Raw genomic sequence first — 23,576 nt, 5'->3', positions numbered from 1 at the left:
CAATGACTTTGGGCAGACAGACTTCCCTCCCAACCCCCATTACAGAGCAGGGGAAAGTGAAACTAAAGAAACCTTCAACACTCCCCCACCCACCCCCCTCAAAAAAAGGTTGTATGAAGTCCTGTCACGTGGTTTCTGGGAAATCTTTACTAATGAGGAATCATGGGAAATAAAAAGGAGGAGAAAGAACAGCCCCATCCTGGTGGATCCACCCAGCCCAGCATCAGTTCCTCCAGCAGGACAAGGGGCCACGGCAGGGTTCCAGTGGGGGTCTTCCCCCAACTGTGTTCCGGAGCACAGCAGCAGGTGAGCTCCCAGAACAAGGCTGAAGGGACAGTTTGAGGCTGGCCCTTGGGGTCTCAGTAGGAGAGGTCCTGGCTAGGTGGGGACACTGCAGGGGCCTGACTACCCTAACCCTAACCTGTTGCCTTTGATTCAATTGTGATTTATAGCAGCCCCAAAGGACAGAGGGAAACTGCCCTTGTGGGTGTTTGGGGCGCCCATCTTTAGAAAAGCAGACTCCATGTATATATGGGGAAGAAGCGGGTAGGGCTCAAACCGTCAACCTTTGGCTTAACAGAGAGACAATTAATTGCTGGGCCAACAAGGCTCCTTCTGGAATGGACACCAGGGGTAGCAGGGGCTCAGGGAGGAGAGCTGTGGCCTGGAGGGGGTCACCAGCTGCCATCAGCTGAGGGAAGCACAGGGGATAGGTGAGGACCTGGTCCACCTCTCCGCAGCTGCTCACGGTCAAAGCCATGAAGCAGCACAGGGCCAGAGGAGGGCCCATGGGAGCAGTGTATGCATGGTCTCTTAGGGTGACCCAGCAGGGCTGAGGGAGCCAGAGGTGCAGGCACCCTACCTGAGGGGAGTCTGTGCACTTGACCAGGGTCTGCAGAGAGCCCCCGAGGGCAGAGAGGAGGCAGTGCAGAGGCAGCACCCGCCTCCCTGCTGTCCACACTCAGCTCTGGGACCAGGCCTCGCTGCCCCAATTGGGCTCAGGTGAGTGAACTCCACAGGTGGCTTGGGGGAAGGACAGACTTTGGGGGTCTGGCAAGGAAAAGGACCTGAGTCTTTTTCCCTGCAGGAGTGAGCTGGTGCCTCTGACAAGATGCCAGCACCAACTGGATTTTTTGCCAGCACCTTGGTAAGAGTCCAGAGTGCCCTCTTGGTCAACCAGACCCAGGTCATGTTGGGCCACCAGCACTGGAAGGGGACCTCCCACTGTTGAAAGGGTGGACCCAGCAAGGCTTATCACTTTACCATGGCCCCCTGTCACCTGGCTGAGACTCCAAAAAACTAGTCATGGAGCAGACATGGTGCTGAGCTCTCAGGGACACCCACGGGACCCTCAGCCAACACCCATTACTGGGAGCTGGTCCCAGGCCTGGGGGAGCTCTGCTCGGGCCTCACAGACAGAGACCCAGGCCCCTCACCTCCAGTCGCCTTTCTGAGGGCCTCAGTCCTCATGTCTGGTCCTCCCTGCCCGTGGCATGTTCCTTGGTGCCCCCCCCCCAAGACCCCACCAGCTTCCTTCCTCCAGCCCTGAGGGTGGGGGCTCCATCCTCACTGGGCTGTGGGACAGACCAAGCTCAGAGCAGTTCTTGGGGGACCCCAGGGCTCCATGGAGAGGGAGGAGAGAGACCCCATCTAGCCCAGAGCCTGGCAGGACGGGGCATGTGTCTGGGTTTGGGTACAAGGTACCTGTGTTCACCAGCCCCTTTCTTCTCCCACTAGAGATTAGGCGTGATCACCTGGGAGGTCCTGGCCACAGGCTCTGCAGTGCTTCCCACTGCCTGTGCGGTGGCCATGGGCACAGCTGTGGTGTTTGCCGGAGTCTACATATGGAATCAAACAAGAGAGCGACAGAGAGAGCGAGCGCATGCTGTTCCCCATGGGAATTTCGCGAATGGGGTTTGGGGAGAGCCAGAGACCAGAAACAATTATCCAAAGAGCAAGGCAAGGAAAGAAAGATATGCTACTGAGAAAGAAGCGAAGGCAGAGAGACATGCAAAAATCAACATCCTCCTGACAGAGAGAGACAGAGAGGTGGAGAGCTACACTGCTGATAGTGCCAGAAGCGGCAAAGGGCACAGAGAGAGACTGAGGGAGAGGATGGTGGGTGTGGACATCAGCATCTCAGAGAGACAGACAGAGAGGCAGAGAAAGAGCAGGGTGCTGGCCGAATCAGAACCTGCCAGTGAGGCAGACGGACAGACAGACAGAGAGTCAGAAGGAGGGACAGACAGAGAGGCAGCTAGAACACAGGCGGAGAGGGAGGGGAAGGGACAGACAAACAGAGAGGCAGAGGGATGGACAGAGAGAGACGCAGAGGGAGGGACAGGCAGAGAGACAGCTAGAGCACCGGCAGAGAGGCAGAGGGAGGGACAGGCAGAGAGGCAGTGGGGGCGGAAGGTGTATAAACGGCGCCTGGAAATGAGCTACAGAAGAAGGAAGCCGGCACAGACCGGTCAGGGGTACAACCAGGTGACAGACACCAGACTGTGGCAGACAGGAAAGATAAAGGCCATGTGATGTGGCTAGGCATCCCCTCCCATCATGCCCTGGGAGGCCAGTGCAGGTCCCCAGCCAGGGCATCCATCGTGTGTTACATTTTGATTCTCAACTGGTGAGAAAACAACACCAATCACCACGGGCATCACCCTTCTTTGTAGATAAGGCTTCTCTCTCTCTCTCTCTCTCTCTCTCTCTCTCTCTCTCTCTCTCTCTCTCTCTCTCTCGATCAGGACAGTCCCTAGTTCTGATTCTCTGGAAACATAGAAAGGAACTCCTGAATGTTTTTTATTAAACGAATTTCTTATTGGGGGGCAGGCGGTGACAGCTCCGAGCAGTAACTCGGCATGAATCCAGATTTGTGTCGTTTCCCTCACACGTTGTCAGCATCCACTTTGACGTATTGCGACCTATCCAGGTGTGCCCCGCATGCATGCATCCTGTGTGTGAGTTGTGTTGACGAACTCGCGCTGCATGCAGTTTTTCTTGTATCATCAAGGACCAACCTCAGCATTGTAAAGAAAGCTGTGCCCTACCCACCTCCTCAGCCTGCTGTCACCACCAAGGGACACTGGTCTCTGTTCTTGGCTGCTTGTCAGCGAGGGCCCGTCTCCTTCGGCATCTTGTCCTGCAGGTCTGCCGGTGGTCATGTTTCTCTTGGACGCACCACGGCTCTTCATGGGTGTGTCGTGTACAACTGTATGGACGGACCACAACTGCCTTCTCGGTTAACCCTTGGTGGGCACTCGGATCGCTTCTTTTTATGGCCATTGTTGGGATGACGAATGATGAAATGACCATGGAAATGCATTTGTCTGTTGGTGTAACAGCTTGTAAGGCTCTACGGTCGATTCCTCTGAGCACAGTTGATGTGTTTCTGGTCTTCTGAACAAGCGCCATCCTGTTCCCCTAAGTGGACGTACCTACATGTTACAGGCCCACCGGCCATGCGTCGTAAGGGACCTCATCTCCCCATGTCCCACCAGCACTTGTCCTCTGTGTTTCCACGAGAGCCGTTTAATCAGACTGATGTTCGTACGCTGGCTATTTGGATCTAAGTAAATTTTTGAACAACAAAAGTCTCTAATCCTGTTTTGATTGAGCACCTACTATGCGTCTATGTGTACCCTGGGGTGATGGCATCAGAGGCCCTCTAATGACAGGAGGAAGGGGGTCAAGGTCAACATCAGCCAGGGCTGAGTCCTCTGAGGGAAGGTCAGGCTGGTCACCAGCCCATCCTCCGATCCTGTGACTCGTGATCCCATCCAAGCCTCCCCTAGCAGGCTCCACTCCTCACTCTGATACCATAGCTGTGACAGAGGCCAAACAAGTTCACAGCCAATATTCAGGACCCTCAACTGGGCCTTCTAAAAACGTCCCTACTGACTTGAGGGAGGAGAGGAGCGGTGAGCAGACAATGCCATAGACAGGGGAACAACTAGGGAATTGAAATCAACAGCAAGGAGGACGTAGAGATCCTGGGGGTGTTGGAGCAACAGCAACCTAGCTGAGAGGAATTGCTAAGAGGCAGAAGAAAGCGAGCAGGATGGTGGGGCAGGAGGAAAGTAAAAGGAAACAGGAAAGATCTAGGAAGCAAAGCTATGGATAGAGGTATAATGATAGGTGTGTGCATATGTAAATATATTAATTCATAAAATAGAGGTATTCACCTATGTATATACATTGAGGAGGTGAATGGACTTGGGGCCTCTGCTCAAGCCCTCCCTCCACACACGAACACTTTGTTCTAGCAACCTGACATTCTGTGAGGCTCACCCTCCCAACACAATTGCTGAAGACAAAATGGATGTATACGCAAACATAAAGCAAGCTGATGGTGCCTGGTTATAAAAAATTGTAGTGTCTGGGGTCTTAAAGGCTTGAGGTTAAATGGCCAGCCATCTAGCAGAGAAGCAACAAGGAGAAAGCACACCAACCTGTGTGATCATGAGGTGTTGATGGAATCAGGTAACAGTCACCAAAAGACATCCCCCCCACACACACACACAAATTATACACATACACACACACATATTGTTGAGAATGAGACCCAGAGACCCATCTGTAGACAATAGGACATCCCCTCACAGAAGAATCACAAGGAAGGGATGGATCAATCAGGGAGCAGTATAGTACCTGCGAAACACACAATATTCCTCTGGTTCTTTGAGGCTCCCTCACACCCCACTATCATGACCCCAGTCCCACCTTTCATTTCTGGCTAGACCAGAATATGTACACTGGTACAGATAAGAGCTCAGGACATATGGACTCCAGGACAGATACACCCCTCAGGAACAGAAACAGGAGTAGCGATGCTAAGAAGGTAGGGGAGAGGTCAGGGGGAGGAAGGGAAACTGACCAAAATGATCGAGGAATAACCACCCCACCCCACCCCTGAGAAAGATGAACAATGGAAATGTGGGGGAAGGGAGACAACGGCCGGTATAAGATATGAAAATAACAAGACTTTATAATTTACCAAGGGGTCACAAGGGCCGGCGATGGGGGGGAAGGGAAAATAGAGGAGCTGCTGATACTAAGTACTCAAATAGAAAGTAAATGTTTAGAAAATAATGATGGCAACATATGTACAAATATGCCTGATACAATTGAGGTATGGCTTGTGATGAGAGCTGAAAGAGCCCCCATAAAATGATCTTTAAAAATAAAATAAATAAAACTGCTCCTCTCCCACTGTCCTCCCCACCACATATCTCCTCCAGGGGGGCCTCCCAGGACTGACCGTTCCAGGGACTGGGCTCACAGAGGGAGGGTCATCAGACCACAATGGCTACTGCAGCGATTATGGGAGGCAGGTGTGGACTTTCAGACCCCGAAGTTGGGGAATGGACCTACCACTTGGTCTACACAACAAGGCCTAATCCCTGCCATCGCCTGGCCCTGCCCCTGCTGGGTGGGGCTGACCTCTCTGCTCCTCTGAGGCAGGGCAGTGGACAGTGTCGCAAGCTCCTTTTATCCCTTCCCCCAAAGCCAGGCCCAGGACTACTCTGTTGAAGCTGCACCAAACCCTTGCTGACAAGGCTGTCCCAGAAAGAACAACAAACAGTGTTAGAAAAATGAAAGAGTTGCTGTCTTCTATATTTATTTTTGCATGTTTCATTGTGAATTGGGTAAAGGTTTACAAGTACATCCTAGATCGACATTCCACATCTCATCCACACTGAATCAACTCATCCAGTGCCATCCCCTCTAAATCCCAGCTAGTCCCTCTCCCTTGTTGCTTCTCCTTTTTCTATTCTGCCCTCTCTCCCACCTCTGGACTTTGTCCTTGGAGAAATGCTGCCCTTTTGATCCTAAATGACTGAATTTAACCAGGAGACGAGCTCCAGTCCAGCCATGAGGGGCACAGGCCATGGGCTCTAGGGCCCCACTAGTCGCTACCAGCCAGTGAGCCCAGTCTTTTCTATGATTTTGTGTTTGAATCCACATTTCCCTTCCAGCATCTCCAGAATCTTCTAGTGTGATTATTTTTCAAGCAGTTGGTAGTGGTCGTGGGCACCACTGAGCTCCTCTGGTCTCAAATGGAGGGAGTGATCTTTGCATGGTCCATTGAGCCGTTGGATTAATTGTTCCGTGGGCCTTTGGAGTTCAGCCACTTCTCTTCCCTCTGCACGGTGAGAGACTGTGGCCCTTTGGAGGGCTGCACAGGTGCCCATAAGACCCCAGTCACTACTCACCAAATTAAGATGTAGAACTTAAAGACCATGGACCTTGGCGCCCCCGAGACTATGAACCTGATCCCTCGGGCCCAGTGACTCACCTCCTAAAATTGTTTGGTTATGTTTCAGAACTGTGCTCACTCTGTCCTCTCTGTACGCTACACGACATTCGGGGGAAATATTGGCAGCAGAGGTTAAGTAGATAGATAAGTAAAGAATTTATTGAAGAAACAAAACCACCCAGGATGGATCCTGTTGCAGTTACATAATCTCCTGTCAACTTGCGAAGGGGTGGAGTCTAGCCTGTCAATCGGGTCGCAGCTTGATGACCTCATTTGGTGGCACCACAGAACTGCATAGCTCACTGGAGGCAAGACATAGACAGACGCTGCTTCATCTTCCTGCTGACAAGCACATGGAGCTCCACTGACAGAATCAGAGCCCTGGAGCTGGAGGAGCCCACGTGGAGACCCCTGCCAGCACTGAGATGCTTCCACCGCCACTGAATCCACAAAACTTTCCACCCACTGGCCTGTGATCTTCAGGCATTCGGCGCCATTGCATGTGTTGCATGAGTTTGAAGAGGAATTTATAGATTGGTATCACACATATGCGCTAATATCGGACTTGTGGACTTGATCTGGACTGGGCTGGGATGTGTTCTCAATGTTCAATTGCTCTTTGACATGAAGCTCTTTCTTATACCCATGAGTGTCCATGAATTTGTTTCTCTAGTCTACCCAGACCAACACAGGGCCCTACCTAGTAAGGACCCGACCAAAGCACTGCAGGGAAAGGGAATTTTCAGTGAGCTTAAATACAAATAATCCAGGAACTTACAAGACAATTGTGATTGGTTGACACTCATAAAATCATAACTTCACAAGACAATGGCAAGACCCATTCAACATTATTTTGCGAAACAAACTATGCTTGAGTCCTTTCATAGCCTCATGTAGGGAGAGAGCCAGGGCCAGGCTGAGTGAGTAAGGGATCCTCTGGGCGGAGGCTGAGAAGAGAAAGGGGAGAAAGGAGAGAGGGATTCCCCAGGCTTCCTTGGGTCTAACTGGCTTGCTCACTCAGGAACCTCAGCTGGGAAGAAGCAGTGAGCCTGGCCTTCATCTTCGGCAGACAGCTCTCCTTACGCCCAGTCCCTCTGTCCTTCTCAGAGTGAGCCATGTCACATGGCTTCAGGGAAAGGCTTGCTTTTCTAATGATGTTTGTTTGCATCTGGATCTGGGAGGGGGCGGAAGAGAACTGCTGCTATAAAGCCCGGCTTGTGACCACAGTCATCGGAAGGAGCCGGACACAGAGCAGAGTGTCCAGTCGTGCAGCAGGTGAGGAGGCCAGGGCAGAGGGAGCCCTCACCCAAATGTCTGCAGGTGGGCCCCTGCCACAGGTCTTAGCAGCTTGGGCAGAGAGCAGACAGGTAACAGACAGACAGCCAAGCTTCAAGAAAGCACTCTCTGCCCTGCAAGCGCCCTCCCCACAACCAAGATGCTCAAAGGGAAGGCCAGCCTAAAGGGCGGGGAAGGAGGAACCCAGGAAGGGATGGACGAGTTTGCCACAGAACCCTCCGCCTGCAAAAGCGGCCAGGAAGCCCAAAACAAAAGGCGGCAAGAAAGGATACATCTTCAGACCAAAAAAGAGCAAGCCAAAGGGAACCCAGGCTGAAGTCGTTAACCAAGAAATTCCACATTTACCCGCGGAAAATGGAGAAAGGAAAAACGAGGAGAGTCCAGCGTCTGATGGAGCCGGAGGAAAAGAAGCCAAGTCTGATGGATGTATCAGTGGACCCTGTTACCTCCCTTCTTGTCCAACCCAGAGGAAGATTCGCATCAACTATTTCATAAATGCAAGTTTTAAGTGGCTCTAGAGACTATTAGGCTCGCCGCAAAGATAAACTGAGGCCAGGCCAGCGAGAAGGAAAAGTTTATTCTGCGCTCCCTGGTGAGATTCACGGGTTCCGGAGCCAGTGAAATCGAACCTGTCTGTGGTGGAGAGCAAGTTTTTAGGCCGGTCAGGAGGGTGAACTAGAAGGGAGGGGGCCGGGGTTGCAGCTGCCTCGGGGAGATTCCAAGGTGGGGTGGTACCCTGAGTGCTGGGCTGGGGAGGCTCATTGCTCTGAGTGCCCCTAAGGCTCCCACCGGTGCCTGACTCCAGGGAAATATGTTGAAGAAGGAGGAAATCCTACTTCATCCCATATTTTTAAGTGGAAATGCTTTCTTTAAGACATGAAATAACTGGTTGTTTATTTTTTAGTACAACCAGAGAATAGTGGGATGTTTATGTGTGGGAAGATTTGACTGTCTTGGGTGTCCAGGTAACATTCCATGGGATGGGGGAGTTCTTGTATCCCTACTACGAAACGTCCTTCATGGCAAGTTGGAGTCCCGGCCAGGCGTTTTTGTGACTCGGACATTTAACATCTTATCCCCATGTTGTTGTCATTGTTCGAGTAGCATTGAGTCTGACAGCCATTCTGTCACATGGCTCCCTGGTCAGCACGGTGAGTTTCCTGTAACCACTGTGGTCGTGAGGTCCAGTTTTCCTGATAACTTTGTTCTGTGAGGGGGGGGACATCTGCGTGTGGAGGGTGTGGGACATTAAGTTGTGAACCAGTGGGACATAAGATGGAATGACTTATCAACATTGGAAGATAATGGTGCTTGCTAACCTCTTCAAACAATTGTCTCTCAAATTCAAGTTGCAAGTCAATGCAAGTGAGAAAAGAATCTCATGGACATGTCCTGTTCGGGTTTGGGTACGTGCACTAAGAATCATGTACAAATGATTCATACGGTTCTGTACTGATCTCAAAACAATCAATAAAATGCCAGTCAGAAAAAGGGGGGGGTCAAAATGCCCAAGGTGGGTGACATTGCCCCTGGTGTGTCCTGGAGCAGGGCAGTGGGCGAGCCTCCCAGAGCCAGGAGGAGGACCCAGGTTGAGTCAGGTTACTGGGGCCTCAACAGGGGCGGTTCAAGGGCAGTGTCCACACAGAGGTGGGAAGAACCAGACCTTCCACTGGAGGCACCCAAACTTGTCTTTGGGTCAGTTCTGATGCACAGCGGCACTGAGGGTCCAAAAACCACCACCACAGAGTGCCAGGTTATTCGAACAAAGTGTTCCAATGTCCATCTGCTACCTTAACACTAAACCTACAAATGTATGCACATAGATGTATTTCCCCATAGTCATATATTAATAAATTTATATATCTACATGCCTGTATTTAAGCCTCTATCAATGGCTTTTGCCTCCTAGTTCTTTCCTCTATTTTCTTTTTCTTTCCTCTATGTCCCATTATCATGCTCAGCCTTCATTTGGGTTTCAGCAATTCCTCTAGTTGACATTGCCCTTGATCAAGCCCTACCAGGCCTCTTACACCCTCCTCGCCATCAATTTTGGATCACTTGTTGTTCCCTTGTCCCTGGGTTTGTTAACACCCACTTCCTTTTCCCTGCCTCCCCCTCTCCCCTGTCCCCCTGGAGCCATCATTCCCGTTTTCTCCTCCAGATTATTTCTCCAGACTATCTTATCTAGACAGACCTGCAGAGATAATAACGTGCACAAAAACAAGACAGAGCAAAACAAAGGAACAAAAGAAAACAACAACAAAAAACAAGGACAAAAATAAGAAAAGCCTGTAAATAGTTCAAGGTCTGTTTGCTGACCTTTAGGGGTGCTTCCCAGGTGAGTCTGATAGGGTGCATGCCCTGACCCCACAGTCTATTTTTGGTATTCCCTGGGGACTTCGTTGCTCTGTTCCCCTTGCTGTTCTGTTGCACGCCCTTAGTGTTTCACTTTAGTGTGGTGGGGTCAGATCGGGCACAATTCCCACACTGTGTCTCCAGTGTTGTCCCCTGTAGGGCTATGGGTCAGTGAGGGATGTCGTGTCGCATAGTGGGGCCAGCCATATGGTCTTCTCTGTGGATTGGCTGCTCTGAGCAGGAATATCATCGTCCAGGTTTGGTGGGTCAGGATGTGCTCCACATTCTCTTTCTCCCCCTTCATTTCTCCCGTGTGCTCTGATCAGATATGTCCGTCTCCCTGAGCTGTAGCTTCAGTGCTGTCCTCTGAAGTGAATTCTGTGGGGGAGGGTATTGTGTATCTTTATCAATAAAGCTGCCTCCCCCCCCCATTTTGGGTATTGGGGAGACTGTCTTTTATTGACTGGGAATGGAGAGAGCCTCGTGTTATGAACTTTCCCCATTGACTTGAGCACCATCCCTCTCACGTCAGCATCCTCTTTCACTCTGTCTCTACCTGTCCAGGCTTTCCTTTTGGAGGAAGCAGAGGGCCAGAAAGAGAATGTCTGTGGACATGTTCTGTATTGTCATAATTCAGAAGCCTGGGAGGCCAGAGTTCTGAGTAGAGGGAGGCCTTTACCTTCATAAGTTGGAGATGAGTCCCAATCACATTTCCCTAATTAGAAATCATCCCCACAATATTCTCCCATAATAGTGCTACCTTTAGGTTACTTCTTACAAGCACATGACTGATAGCTACCTGACCGGTAGCTTCATCTATAGAAGCAGGCATGTTGCTATTGCTCTCCTGGCTTGGGGGACAGTCACTCCCCCTTATGTGCTCCCAACACTGTGTTAGGTTACTCCCTCCATGAACTCAGGGACCTCTAGGGCTGAGATATTGCCCACTTGGTTATGTATGTGGTTACCTGTAATTTGGTATAAGTTGGTGTAAGAATACATTCTCTCTGTCTCTCTCTCTCTCCCCCTCCCCCCACTTGGACCTGATACCACAAACGAGTGAGCATCCCAAAACTTGTGTCTGCCTCTTAATTTCTTCCCTTCAGTTACACAACTGCCCCTTAGGACCCATCCGGATTGGGCTGGGTCCCACAATTTTGGGTGCTGAGCTGACTGCATCCACGTTGGGTGCCACTGCCCCATCATCATCATCGTCACTGTCAAACCAGATGTCTATCATCTAGAGCCCACTCCCCAGCTCCTCACCCTCGTAACCGCCAAGGCACATCAGTCACTGTAGTTGCATTAAAAATACAAAACAGTTTTATTGGCACATAATCTACGTATCATACAAGTCAATAGTTCAATCATCAAGAAGAGTTGTATCATCATGACCACAGTCAAGTTTAGAATATTTCCTCCTTTCTTGGACTCATTGTGATTAGCTCCCTGTTCCCTCCAACCTCCCCGGCCAGACCGCCAAGAAGCCTATAATCTAATTACTGTCTCTGCAGATTCACCTTTCCTGGGTTTCATATTGTGAGAAATGTTGTTGAAATTCCAGGCACCACATTGATTCCTCTATGTGGCAACTAGTAGACCAGTATAACCCCCCGGCCTGGGCCCCAATGGGTTTTGGGGAAGAGAACTGGAGAGGACGGCCTTATCCCATGAGTGTACCAGTGGGCTAACATGGGATTTTAACTCATGAACACTCAAGAAATCCAATCTGTACTAACATTAGCGAGAGAGAGGCCTTTATGGTTGGATTTTATAAAATGGGGCGCCCACCCCAACAAATCATGCAAACGAGGGGGCCATACCTCACAACTCCTCTGAAATCATTTCAGCCCCTAGTTTGTAAGCCCTCTCTCCTGGCTCCAGCTTCCCTAAGAGTTTCCTCCACCCTGCAACCGATACCCCCACACCCCACTTTCTTAATGCCTCCAGTTCCCACATTCCAGATCCCAGGTGCCCCAGCTCCGGTGATTGTTCTAACAGTTATCAATTGGTGCCCTGGTTATTCAATAACTACCTGACTCTTTGCTCTCTGTTTACTGATGATGGACCAGCCTGGTGACTTATGTCTCACAATATACAGAAAAACATATAAAGAAAAACAGCAACAAGAACAGAGGAAAACCTCAATCAGAAGGAAAGTAGAAAATATTAAAACTCGAACAAGTTTAAAATGGGTCAAACGGGAGATCAAAGGATACGGTGACAAATTTTAACTTAACTGCATTGGCAAAAAGGAAGCCTGGAGGCGCTGTGGCTAAGAGTTGAGCTGTGATCTGCATGGGCTGTGGCCGGCAGTTCCAAACCACCACCAACTGCTCGAGGGATCAATTGGCCTTTCTCCTCCTGTAGACAGTTACATTGTGGGGAATCCACAGGGGTTGCTGTGAGTAAGTAAGAGCATCTGCAATAACCCACGTTCTTTCTTTCTCTAACAACCCACTTTCTTTTTTATTTTTTTTTTAATTTTATTTATTTATTTATTTTTTACATTTTATTAGGGGCTCATACAACTCTTATCACAATCCATACATATACATATACATACATCAATTGTATAAAGCACATCCGTACATTCTTTGCCCTAATCATTTTTTTTAATCTTTTTATTGAGGCTCATAAGGCTCTTATCACAATCTGTACATACATCAAATGAGCAAAGCACCCTTATACATTTGTTGCACTCGTCACTCTCATAATTCACCTTCCACTTGGGTTCCTGGAATCAGCTCGGTTTCCCTTTTTTTCCCCCGATCCCCTCCCTCCCCGATCCCACCCCTGGTCCCTTGATAGTTTATAAATAATTATTATATCTTATCTTACACTCCCTGGCGTCTCCCCTCACCCGCCTCCCCCTTGCCAATCTCCCAGAGAGGAGGTTACACATAGATCTCCGAGATCGGTTCTCCCTTTCTACATGCCCTTCCCTCCTGGTGTCGCCACTCCCACCGCTGGTGTTGAAGGGTTCGTCTGTCCTAGATTCCCTGTGCCTCCAGATCCCCACTGTACCGCTGTACATCCTCTGGTACAACCAGGTCCGCAAGGCAAGGTAGGATTGGGGTCATGATGATTGGGAGGGGAGGAAGCGTTCAGGAACTAGAGGAAGGTTTTGAGTTTCATTGTTGTTACACTGAACCCTGTGTGGCCCATCTCCTCCTCACTACCCCTCTGGAAGGGGTGTTCAGCTCTCTACAGGTGGGCATTGGGTCCCCATCATGCACTCTCCCTCTTTCACGGTGATGTGATTCTCACCACCACCCCACCTTTGATGTTGGAAACCTGGTCTCCTCTGTCCTTCATGGTCACCTATGTTGGTGTGCTGCTTCCGTGTGGGCTCGGTTGCTTCTGGGCTAGATGGCCGCTTGTTTGCTTTCAAGCCTTTAAGTCCCCAGACGCTATATCTCTCAGTAGCCGGGCACCATCCGCCTTCTTCACCACACTTGCTTATGCACACTTTCGTCTTCAGCCATTATGTGAGGAAGGTGATCACACAATGATTGTTTTTGTTCCTTTGTATCTGCTACATGGTCCATTCAACACCTTGTATTCGCTTAGGCCGTGTGCTTCTTCTCTGTGGGCTTTGTTGCTTCTGAGCTAGATGGCCACTTATTTGCCTTCAAGCCTTTAAGACCCCAAACGCTATATCATTTTTTGATAGCCGGGCACCATCAGCTTTCTTCACCACATTTGCTTACACACACGGCTGTCTTCAGTGATCATGTCGGGAAGATGGGTATCCTGCAATGGCTGCTTAGCAGGGCGAGGTGCTATTGTATTGGGGGAACAACCCACTTTCTAACGCATTCTGCGGGAGAGCAAGGCTCTTCACACTCCTGGTCCACGGTCAGAGGGGATTCACCAGAGGCTTATTAATCCATGTGTGTTTCCCTTACCCTTGTTTTTGTTTTTAACTGAAAAAATGGGTCAGAAGGGGATCACATGATAAGGTGTCACATTTAGGTATTTATTTATTTACATTTAGATATTTAGATCAATGCTATGATATCGGTGGTACTGACCTGCTTTGTACGTCTCCCTGGGTGAGGAGAGAGCAGTGTGGCTCCTCTTGTAGAACTTGACAGCGTGGGGAAGCTAGCTCACTACTACTGTCGGATCTGGACCCTGCATCTGGTTTGTCAACCTCCTGTCACATCCCATGCAGACCCAGGAGCCATGAGGGCTCTGCTGACATAGATTCATTCAGTCAACCTCGGATTCATCCACCAGCCTGTGGTCTTCCCCCACCCCCATTTATTTATTTATCTATTTCTGTCTACTTATTTATTTAAATTGTTTTATTAGGGGCTCATACAACTCATATCACAATCCATACATACATCAATTGTGTCAAGCACATCTGTACATTCATTGCCCTCATCATTCTCAAAACATCTGCCCTCCACCCAAGCCCCTGGCATCAGCTCATTTTTCCCCTCCCTCCCCACTCCCCACTATCTCATGAACCCTTGATAATTTACAAATTATTATTTTGTCATATCTTGCACTGTCTGACATCTCCCTTCACCCACTTTTCTGTTGTCTGTCCTCCAGGGAGGAGGTCACATGTAGATCCCTGTAACTGGTTCCCCCTTTCGAACACACCCTCCCTCTATGTTCCCAGTATCACCACTCACACCATTGGTCCTGAAGGGATCATCTGCCCTTGATTCCCTGTTTCCAGTTCCTATCTGAACCAGTGTACATCCTCTGGTCTAGCCAGATTTGTAAGGTAGAATTGGGATCATGATAGTAGGGTAGGGAGGGGAGGAATCATTTAAGAACTAGAGGAAAAGTGTATGTTTCATCGTTGCTATATCGCACCCTGACTGGCTCATTTCCTCCCCGAGACTCTACCATAAGGGGATGTCCAGTGGCCTACAAATGGGCTTTGGGTCTCCACTCCGCAGTACCCCCCTCATTTGCAATGATATGATTTTTTTATTTGATGATGCCTGATACCTGATCCCTTCGACAACTCATGATCACACAGGCTGGTGTGCTTCTTCCATGTGGGCTTTGTTGCTTCTGAGCTAGATGGCTGCTTGTTTACCTTTAAACCTTTAAGACCCCAGACATTATATCTTTTGATAGTCGGCACCATCAGCTTTCTTCACCACATTTGCTTATGCACCCATTTGGCTTCAGCGATTGTATCAGGGTAGTGAGCACACAATGATAGGATTTTTTGTTCTTTGATGCTTGATAACTGGTACCTTCGGCACCTTGTGATCATGCAAGCTGGTGTGCTTCTCCCATGTGCAGCCTGTGGTCTTCCTGCATCCTACTTATCAGCCCCTGCAGCTACATCATTCAGGAGAAGCATCCTGCTTACATCTGACCCTTGAACTTGAACCAGATTGGACTTAAGCCTTTCTACAACCATGCGAACCCTTTCTTGATATTAATCTCTTTCTAGATACATTCACATACAAGGGTCACTGGTTTTTCTTCTCTGGAGAACCCAACCCAACCCAACCCAATGAGCATGAAAAACAAAACAAACTCCCTGCCATCGAGTCCTGCCGTCTCACAGAGACCTTATAGGACAGGGTAGAACTGCCCTGGTGAGTTCCTAACCCTGGCACTCTTGTTAAGAGTAGAAAGGCCATCTTTCTCCGGAGTGTGATATGTCTTTATAACTAAAGCTCCCGTGCTGTGCCCCTTTAGCAGTTAGGGACCTCTCTGTTTTGCGTCATCTGGGAATGGCTAGGTTATTATTAGTTTCCCATTGACCTGACCAACGCCCATCACAAGGTACCAGCATTGTCTTGAGTTATGTCTCTCCTTGTCTAGCTGTGTTCCCACACTCCCTTCCACTTTGAAGACACTATACTCACTGCAGCCACATTCGATGTCATTCTCCCCAAGTGTCAGAAATGACCAACATCTGCCTTCTCTCCCTGGTAACCACCAATGCACATTGGTCTCTACGTATGACTCTGTTCTTCTCTGCTGGATCAAACCTGTCTGTGGATGCTTGACTTATCTTGTGGGAAACAAAGATTTCTCCCAAGTTGTCTCCCCCAAATATATGCCAGACTTAGCTGCTTGCTACACATGGCAAATGACTATACACTTGGAGGTCAACAGAAGTAGGTCAGGGGTTATTCTCCATAAAGGTTATCAGCCATGCAGAGCAAGCAGACACCACTGTTCATCCCACAACAAGTAAGGCCTACTCCCTTCTGATAAAAATAGTAGCAAATTGTTTCCCTGAAGGAGAGCCCAGGGAGGGCAAGCCCACCCAAGGGTGACCAAGGTTAGGCCGCCATGTGAATCTAGGGTCCACTCATCCTGTCACATGTATATATACTTCTAGTCCAGGGGTCCTCAAACTTTTTAAACAGGGGGCCAGTTCACTGTCCCTCATACCATTAGAAGGCCGGACTATAGTTTTAAAAAAAAACTGTGAACAAATCCCTAGGCACACTGGATGAGTTGGCTGCTAAGCAGCATAGGAAGCAGCGGGGGGCAAAAACACCCGGCGGGCCGCATGTGGCCCGCAGGCTGTCGTTTGAGGACCCCTGCTCTAGTCCCGCCCCTGCCTATGGGCACACCCCTAGCTCATCCCCTTCTTGTCATGCTTATGCCTATCGTACACCCCCTTCCTATGAGGTGTCTGCCTGTGGTACCGCCCCTTCCGTGTGGTGACCGTAATCACACCCCTAAGTAGATATAAGCCTTGGTTAGCAATAAACGTGGTTCTCCAGCTCTCTCCACGTGGACCACCAAGCAGGGCTGAGGCGAGCATGCTACTATGAAGTGTGTCTGACTCCATTATTTCAGTCTCTCTTCTATCTCTCATCGGTCTATGACTATAATCTTTACTTATTATCGCCGTACAATTGCGCCTACCGGACCAGTGATGATTTGTTGGGGGGCGCTTTCCCCCACATTATCTCACTTAGCATTCTGCCCTGGGGTCCACCCCCAGCATTGTACGTTTCTCGGACTCGCCCCACCCCTCCGCTGTCCTAGCGAGCGGTGCTGCTGTCACAGCGCCCTCACCAGTGCACGGTCCTCACAACCAAGAGGAGAAGGCTGTGCAGCTGAATGGGGGGCCAGCGCTAGAGGAAGGCTTCTGCCCTCTCTCCTTGGTCTGGGACGATATCCTGGTCTCCCGTCAAGGTGTGAGGATGCCGTGCTCCTTGGAGAACCCATGGGTCTCAGCATGAGTCTCCCCTGGATCTTGGAGGCTCTCAGACCAGGGGCGCTGGGTCCAAAAGGACACCTTGGGCTCCAGCTCTGCCGTCTTGGGGACACGCAGGTCCTTCTCCCTCGGCTGGCGTCCTTTGACCTCTCGTGGGATTAAAAGTGATGCGGCAGGCTCCCCTGACATCAGATCGGGGCTGTGACCTGAGCAGTAGGTTGTCCCCCGCTGTAGCTCCGCTACATTGATGGGCTGTGGGAAAGTGAACTTGCTTGCATGTGAGTCTTTAGTTTGTCTGCCTAGAACTCCTCCCAAGCATTGGGTGAGGACTTGCAAATAGCGTGTGGCAGACTCTCCTGGAAGGGTCTGTTTTGCTGCTTCTCTGTGGATAAGAAAGCCGTCTCGGGCGCAGGAAGAGCGAGACCCTCAGGACCATCGAGAAAGAAGGCTGGCAGCAGAGCAGATGTGAGGGCCCTGTCTGCAGGGCCGGAGGCACCGGAGGCCCAGGCACCGAGACCATGGGGCAGAGCTAAGGAACCGTGCTGAGATGAAGCGGACTCCGTGTCCTGCAGAAACCAGGAGGCTGAGGTGGAGGGCAGCCTGGCCTCCTGGCCCTCACAGGCACAAGGGAAGGAACCACGAGGCCGAGGGCCAGAGAGAGGCTTGGCTGCTGGATGAGAAGAGGCGCTGCTGTGGCCCGGATGCCAATCCTGAGGGTTTCTGGGCCTGGCGTGTGGCACTTGCCAGCGTCCCTCGCCAACCCCTGTCATGCAGAGTATTGCCTGTCTGTGCCAAGGGACCAGGGCAATGGCTTATTGGACTCCTCAGGGAAGTAGCTAGCACACCCTGGGTGGGATGGCTGGTGTCCAGATAGGGTCCAGAAAGGAGGGCGGGTGGAGGCCCGTCTGACCTCTGCTGGTGGAGCTGAGCCTGGAGTTGGCGAGGAGATGGATTCTCCTCTTCCCGATGGAAGCCCCTGAGGTCAGCTGTGTATCCCACGCCATTTCCTCTTTCAAGTCCTGGGGCAGGTTTACAGACAGCGCCATATAACTGACAGACCACTGAGAACCAGAGTCCAGCCAAGTAGATGATACGTCGTGACGAGGGCACAATTCGGCCTATGGCACCCTGCCCCCTCCCCAGGACACCCTTCCTGGGACCCCGTCATCTTCCCTCCGGGCCACCTAGAGAGAGTCTCCAGGATCCTGAGCCCCTCCCCGGACTCCTCGGGGCTGCTCCTGCTGGAGCAGGGGGTGAAGAAAGTCCCAGTTCCCAACAGGAAGTAGCTGACCCTCCTCCTCCCCCAACCGGAAGCTGCGGGGAGCCAAGGGAAAGGTCGCAGATCCGGCAATGCGGCAATTCTGCCCAGAAAACTGTGAGAAGCAGATTAAATAGCAAATGCAGAGTTTGAAGGACTTGGGTTTATCTTTGGGTTTTTGCTCCTACGTGTGTTTTAACAGTTTTATCGCCACTTCAGCCACATGTCATCCAACTCAATAACACAATCATAAGAAGAGATGTACAATTATCACCACAATCAATTCTAGAACATTTTCTTCTTCCTTGTACTCAGTGTTATGTGTGTAATATTTTTTTTTCTAAATGTGGCAAAAATATGCACAGCAAAGCCTCCAATTCCACAACGTCTACATGAATAATTCAGGGCCATTGATTACACTCTTCATTGCACAGCCATGACTGGTATCCTTTCCCAAAGTACTCTGCCACCATTAACATAAACCCAATGCTCCCCAAGCAAAAACTGTCCCTCCGTCACCCACAGAAACCATTGGTCAAGTTTCATTTCTTTCTTTTTAAAAGTAGTTTTTCTTGATATAGTATTTGCATATCATATGCTTTCATGGTTTGATCTCTTTTTAAAAGAGTTATATATACATCATCACAATCAGTTCTAGCGCTCTGTCCCCCGCTCGCACTTATTGTTTGCTTCCCAAATCCCTTCACCCTCACTACCCCCAGCCCCACCCCCCACGTCCCTGATAACCCCTTGCATCAGTTACTGTTTCTAGGCATCCACTCCTGTGTTTCACAAACTGGGAAACCATGAAAAACAAAAGGGCAAGAAGAAAATGATCATATAAAAATAAAGAGTAAGAAAGAAAAGACCACCATCAATATTTTTAAAGCCAGAGAAGAAATTTCCATCATGGAACAAGCAAGAAAAGAAAAATGTAAGCCTAGAGCAAATTCAGGTTTGGTCAAGAGAGAGATCAACTGACCGAGTATCGTGATGCCATGGTTTGACCCACCAGACGCGAGTGCACAGTCATCTCGGTCGGACAGGAAAGCTGTTGAGAGGCTATGTCTGAGTGGACACTCCAGAGATGGAATTTTGGCTTCCACTGTCCTCCATGTCTTCTACAAATTGGGTGTGTTCAGTATGTAAGCTCTGCTACTTTTCCCTTCATCATATTTGGATTTTGTTATCATCGTCTTTGGATCACACCGGATGGTGTGCTTCTTCCAGGCAGACATAGCTGACAGCAGACCTCGTGGTTTTAAATGATGTTTTCCAAATTGAGTCAACATCTGCGGACATCTCCAGAAAAATGAATGAACCAGCGAGCATTACCTCTCCTGGATCTCTATGTCCCTGTGTGAGCCGGATGGAAGCCTGGCCCATAGAGCAAGGGGCTGGGCCACCTTTGGGAGGAACGGGATCTTCCTCTGGAAGGCATACTAAGTGCAAACGGTACAGGACCAGTGTCAGCCAGGGGGTATCCTGGCCTGGAGGGTGTGCCTTGAGGGTGGGGGGAGGGCAGGGACGGAGAGAGGCCAAGGATTGGAGCGTCTTCCTGGAAGCTTGAGGGGACAGGCTAGCAACCACATTGCAGATAACTAATTGGATGCCCTGTCCCGGCCAGTGAGCTGAGGAGGCTGAGGATGAAGGGCAAGAGTAGAGGTCCGGGAAGATGACAATGAGAGGACCATTGTCCCCGAGGTGTGTCTGGTAACAGATGTTATGCAGGGTGAGGCGGTACCAAGATTGGTCCTTACTGCCCCATTTAGTCCTCTGGGAACTTGGGAGAGGTCCACTGAAGGCGGTGGCTTGGAGAGGGTGGTCATGGGAAAGACCTTTGACCAAAAAGGATGACAATTCATGGGTAAAGAATGGCGAGCCGAGGGCCAGGCTAACGCTCTCACCTCCATCTCTAACCTGCCAGTGCAGAGGACAAACACAGACAGGACTGTGTACTGGTGTAGCCAGGTCAGTGGGAGGGGACTCTTGTCTGGATAGCACCAGGGCATTCTGGGTTAGGCACAGTATGAAAAGTATAAACTGAGGGTTTAGGGGGAACGTCTGCGAGAAAAATGGGTGGGCCTGCCTCTCAGCCTGGGGACCCTAATTCTTTCTTTTTTCCATTGTTTGGGTGTTTTGTTTATAAATCATTTTATTGGGGGCTCTTACAACAATCCACATATCCACTGTATCAAGCGCATTTGTACATACGTTGCCACCATCCTTTGCAAAACCTTTTCTTTCTACTTGAGCCCTTGGTATCAGCTCCTCTTTTTATTTTTCTCTCCCTCCCCTCCCCTCTCACCCTTGTGAACCCTTGATAAATCATAAATTAGTATGATTTTCATATCTTATACGGTTCACTCTCTTCCTTCACCCACATTTCTGTTGTCTCGCTGGGGAGGGGGAAGCGGGCGTTTTTCTTATTTTGAAAATTCAAATGTTTGTTCCTTTTACTCTATTGTGAGTGAGGCAAAGTTTACAGAGCAGACGCTCAGGCTCACAGTCAACGTCGCACACACGTTTGTTTCAACTCACCCATTGCAGCCACCATCATGGGTCCCACTTCCTCCCGTGTGGCCTGTTTCCCGTCCTCTCCTTGCCCTCTGAACTTGGTGTTGGGGAAAAGCTGCCCTTTGGGTCTTCAATGGTGGGTGATCTCAACACAGAGGTGAACCCAGACCCGTGGTCCTAGGGGTCCCATCCGTCTCCCTGGGGCCAGCAAACCTGATTGCCTTCAGCTTTTGCGTTGTAGTTCACGTTTCGCTCGCCCTCCATCCTGGCCCGCCTAAGGCGCCCTTTCCGAACAGTTGGTAGTGGTAACAGGGCACCGCCTGGTGCGGAGACTGGTGTGTGCTACTCAGTGCCATCGAGTCGATGCCGACCCATCGTGGCCCTATAGGACAGTATAGAACAACTCCTGTGAGTTTTCAAGACTGTAACTCTTCATGGGAATAGCGGAGCGCCTGGTGATTTCCAACTGGTGATCTTGCAGTTCGCAGCCCAATCTGTAAACCAGGACACCAGCACAGGGCTCCTTGAAGGACCCTAATTCTTACACTTCCCACCCCACTTCCTGGGGACTCTGACCCCTTTCCCTTCAAGGACTCAATTTCCATGTTTGTGGTTTGCTACGCATTTGTTCTAAGTAACCCAACTGCCAGACTATCAGCAGTGTTTTAGCTGCTCCCCCTGCACCCCAGCTGCCTGAAGCAAGACCAGCCAGTGAAGATGGCTTTAGTTAGACCTGCAAGGGACCTGTGGATTAGACTTTGGAACCCTGTGCCTCCAATCTCCTGACATGACAGTCCATCCTACTAAGTAATGCCACTGCCTCCCCAGTTTCAGTCTCACTTTAATTTGAATGTTTCAAATACCCAGTATATCACTTGCTGGATCCAGCACAGGGCGGTTTGGTGCAGCTCTGGAAGGCTCTGACTTCTGGCATGCCTTGGCACGCGGGATGGCCCAGCCTGTTGCCTGTGGGCCAGACTTCATCCAGCTTACACACTCACTAGGGGCTCCACTGACACCTGCTCAGTGACACGGAAATCTAGGTTCTAAATCACCCTGTCTGGAAGCTGTCAGCAGTCACAACGTAGGAGAACTGGGAATTGCTGGTTCATTCATCTTCGTAGAGAGGATGTCCACAGATTCTGATTCCATTTGGAAAACATTGTTTCAAAACATGAGTCCTTCGAACTCTAAATTTGCATATTGATCTGTTTCTTGCACACAGAGCTGCGTTCAAAGAAGCAATTGGGCTTGCAGGGATGTCTGGGAACTTCTGCCTGGCTCCTGGCAACTTCCCTGGGGAGAAGAGGAACAACTTCTGGCTGGTGGAGTCAACTTCCTGCTGCGGTGGGGAGCTTTGTGTGTTTTCTGTACCTCTTTCTGCAGCAGGAGCAGCACCCAGGGGGCTTGGGGAGGGGCTCAGGATCCTGGGAGTCTCTCTAGTTGACACCTGAAGGAAAGAAAATTGGGTCTTGGGCATATCAGACGGCACCTGCCCACCTTCAGCAGAATCCTGAGCCTGTCATTCTCTGAGCATCTCCACATGCCCGAACTGTCAGTTAGAAGATAACACAGAGAGTGGGGAAAAGACACATCTAGTGGCGATCTATCAGATAAAGGGCTAGCTTCAATAATCGATAGAAAACTACAAAGGAGCCCGGGTGGAGGAGTGGTTGCGCATTGAGTTGTGATCCGTAAGATGTGCAACTTGAAAACACTGGAGGCTCCTGGGGCAAAGACGGGCTCTCTACTCCTGTTAACTGTGTCAGTCTCGAGAATTCACAGTAGCAGTTCTCCCCTGTCCTATAGGGTCGCTATGAGTCAGCATCGACTGGTTGGCAGTGAGCTGAGTATAGAAAACTGTAACACCTTAAGAAGAAAAGTACAAATAATCTACTCAAAAAAATGGGAACAAGATATGAACAGAAAATTTACTAAACATGACATCCAGGTGGCCAACAACTATATGAAGAAATGTCCAAGTTCATTAGCAATAAGAGAAATGAGACAATGATGGGATACCATCTGTGTGAGTCTGGGGAGACTAGAGAAACAAATTCATGGACACTCATATGTGTATGTATAGGAAAGAACTTTATATGGAAGAGCAATCGTATATTAAGAAAACATATCAGCCCAGTCCAGATCAAGCCATAAATCTGATATTAGCCCATCTGTTCAATATTAGTCTATAAATTCCTCTTCAGACTCATGCAGTACATGCGATAATGCTGAACGCAAGAAGATCACAGGTCTGTAGGTGAAAAGTCTTGTGGATCCAGTGGTGGTGGAAGCATCTCAGGGCTCTGGCTGCCATCAGCATGGCTTGAAAAGGCTTGTCAACAGGAAGGTGAAGCAGGAACAGAGAGTGTGGCCCACCTCCAGGGAGAGAGAGAGGAAGTTCTCAGAATCCTCATGGAAAGGCCATGCCCATAAGGAAGCCTTATCAGGTTGTGACCTGATTGACAGGCTAGACTCCACCCCTATATTTATTTATCATGTTGACATGAAGTTATGTAATCATCATATGGTCTCACACCAACACTCTTAGCAAAATTTAAAAATCAATGCTGGAGAAAATGTGAAGAGATTGGGACACTTATACATTGTTGATGCCCTTGTAGAATTGTGCGTCTACTATGGAAATCAGTATTGCACTACCTTAAATAAATAAATAAATGCAAATACAAACACCTTATCATCTTATAATCTCTCCACTTGTT

At 49.7% G+C, this 23,576-nt stretch overlaps 1 long non-coding RNA gene across 1 annotated transcript; it reads left to right on the top strand.

Moving 5' to 3' along the window:
• Positions 1-151: 151 nt before the first annotated feature.
• Positions 152-3,593, top strand: LOC142462491 (uncharacterized). The gene is made up of 4 exons (XR_012787260.1): positions 152-306; positions 890-1,002; positions 1,088-1,147; positions 1,738-3,593. It is a non-coding gene; the product is annotated as an uncharacterized LOC142462491 (long non-coding RNA).
• Positions 3,594-23,576: the final 19,983 nt, after the last annotated feature.

Source organism: Tenrec ecaudatus, chromosome 12 (genome assembly GCF_050624435.1).
Source record: "Tenrec ecaudatus isolate mTenEca1 chromosome 12, mTenEca1.hap1, whole genome shotgun sequence".
Classification (NCBI taxonomy): Eukaryota; Metazoa; Chordata; class Mammalia; order Afrosoricida; family Tenrecidae; genus Tenrec; species Tenrec ecaudatus.
Note: the sequence above shows the minus strand (reverse complement) of the source record. Positions and strands in the feature narration are given on the sequence as shown.